General features: G+C 36.8%; 1 pseudogene; it reads left to right on the top strand.

The window, feature by feature from the left end:
- Positions 1–2,302, top strand: LOC103323150 (uncharacterized; annotated as a pseudogene).
- Positions 2,303–2,580: the final 278 nt, after the last annotated feature.

The raw sequence follows: 2,580 nt of genomic DNA, 5'->3' as shown, positions 1-2,580 counted from the left end.
ATGGCAAATAGTTCGATGGCTTCATTTCAAGTTTCTTTGCTGACCAAAGATAATTATCACAATTGGAGTGTTAGAATGAAGACTTCGATTGGCTGCTATGATGCTTGGGAGGTCGTAAGAGAGAGGAATTGGTGAACATGGAGATGAAGCAAATTTGACTAATGCCCAGAGAGAAGCATTGAAGGAATCAAGGAAGAAAGACAAGAAGGTGCTCACCCGCATCCATCAAGCCTTGGATGACAGCACATTTGAGAAGGTTGCAAATGCGACAACGACAAAAATGCATGGGAGATTTTGCAGAATTTTTATAGAGGAGTTGATAAAGTAAAGAAGGTGCGACTCCAAACCCTTAGAGGAGAGTTTGAAAGTCTACATCAAAAGGAATCAGAATCGATTTTAGACTATATGTCAAGAGTTCAAGCCAATGTCAACCAATTGAGAAGAGATGGAGAAGAAGTTAGTGACACTCGTTTAGTTGAGAAAATTCTTCGCTCATTAGATTCAAAGTTTGAGCATATTGTTGTTGCTATTGAAGAGTCCAAGGACCTGGACACTATGACGGTTGATCAACTTTCTGGATCATTGAAAACTTATGAAGAAAGATTGAAGAAGAAAACTCAAGAACTAGTTGTGGAGAAAGTTTTACAAATGAAGCTCACTTTAAATGTTGAAGGAAGCTCAAGAAGTGGAACAAGTCGTGGTCGTGGAAGAGGAAGAAGTGGTAGAGGAATAAGAGGTGGAAGAGGAGGAAGAAGTGGCAGAGGCGATTTCAAGTCAATTCACAATGAAGGAAGAAAACAAAATTCGTATTCGTCAAGATGACGTGGAAGATGGAGCAATACAAATCAGCAAGGAAATTTTAGGTATGATTAAATCACAAATCCAATGTTATTCTTGTGAAGGCTATGAGCATAAAGCATTTGAATGCAGAGGTGGTGGTGGTGAAAATGTTCGAGGGAAGTCCAATTATGCAGAAGCAGACAAAGAAGCCACTTTGTTGTTAGCCTACAAATGTGAAGAAAAAACTAGACAAAATGGAGAGTTATGGTATTTGGATATTGGAGTAAGCAACCATATGTGCGGAAATAAAGATTTATTCGTTTACCTTGATGAAAAGTTAGGTGGCAAGATCACTTTTGGAGATGATTCGAAGATTTCAGTTCAAGGCAAAGGTAAAATATTAATTCGTTTGAAGGATGACAGCCATGAATTTATTTCAAGTGTGTATTATGTGCCTACTATGAAGAGTAATATTTGAGTTTGGGCCAATTGCTAGAGAAAGGATACAATATGGAGTTGATTAATTGTAATCTCTCAATTAGAGATGAACAAAACAGGTTAATTGCTAAAGTTCCAATGACAAAGAATAGGATGTTTTTGTTGAATATTCAAAGTGAAGTTGCAAAGTGTCTGAACGTTTGTTTCAAAGATCCTTCTTGGCTCTAGCACATAAGATTTGGGCATGTGAATTTTGTTGATTTGATTTTGCTGTGCAAGCAAGAAATGGTGAAGGGCTTGCCATTTATCAATTCTTCAGATCAATTATGTGAATGGTGTCTACGTGGGAAGCAATCTAGAAGAAGCTTTCTTAGAAAAGCAAGTACAAGAACAAGAGAGCCATTGGTGCTCATTCATGCATATGTGTGTGGCCCTATAAAACCAAGTTCGTTTGGTACAAATAATTATTTTCTTCTCTTTATTGATGATTTTAGTAGAAAAACATGGGTGTATTTTCTAAAAGAAAAATATGAGGTGTTTGGTTCATTCAAAAAGTTCAAAGTTTATGTTGAAAATGTTAGTGGCTACAAAATCAAGGCTTTGAGGTCCGATAGAGGAGGTGAATTTACATCAAAAGAATTTCAGAATTTTTGTGAAAACCATGGGTTCCGTAATCACTTGACAGTCCCTTACTCTTCACAACAAAATGGAGTGGTGGAGAGAAAAAAATAGATCAATTCTCAATATGGCTCGAAGCATGATGAAGAGCAAAAATATGCCAAAAGAATTTTGGGTTGAAGCTGTTGAGTGTGCTATTTATTTGTCCAATTGGTGTCCAACTAGAAGCCTTTGGAACAAAACACCCCAACAAGCATGGAGTGGAAGAAAGCCCAGCGTGTTTCATTTAAGAGTTTTTGGGAGCATTGCCTACACACATTTTCCAGATAAGAATAGTTCTAAGCTAGATGACAAGAGTGAGAAATTCATTTTTGTTGGCTATGATGCTTCCTCCAAAGGGTACAATCTTTATAATCCAGAGAAGGAGAAAATTACTATTAGCAGGGATGTTTATTTTGATAAATAAGGCATCTGGAATTGGGAGGCTCTAGAGAAAGATTATAAATTTTTTCCTCTCTTGGAAGAATAAGGCAATGTTGAGCAAATATTTGAAGAGCAACAACAAACTCCACCTCCATCACCACCATCAGTTCATAGAGTTTTCTCATTTCCATCATCCTCATCAAGTGAAAGATCAAATGAAAAAACACCATACTTCAGTGACCTAAGTGAGATTTATGATGTCACAAGAATTCAAAATTATTTGACCTTGTTTTGCTTATTTGCTGATTGTGAACCAATAGG

This window comes from Prunus mume, linkage group LG2, assembly GCF_029339155.1.
Source record: "Prunus mume cultivar Tortuosa linkage group LG2, ASM2933915v1, whole genome shotgun sequence".
In the NCBI taxonomy this organism is placed as follows: domain Eukaryota; kingdom Viridiplantae; phylum Streptophyta; class Magnoliopsida; order Rosales; family Rosaceae; genus Prunus; species Prunus mume.
Note: the sequence above shows the minus strand (reverse complement) of the source record. Positions and strands in the feature narration are given on the sequence as shown.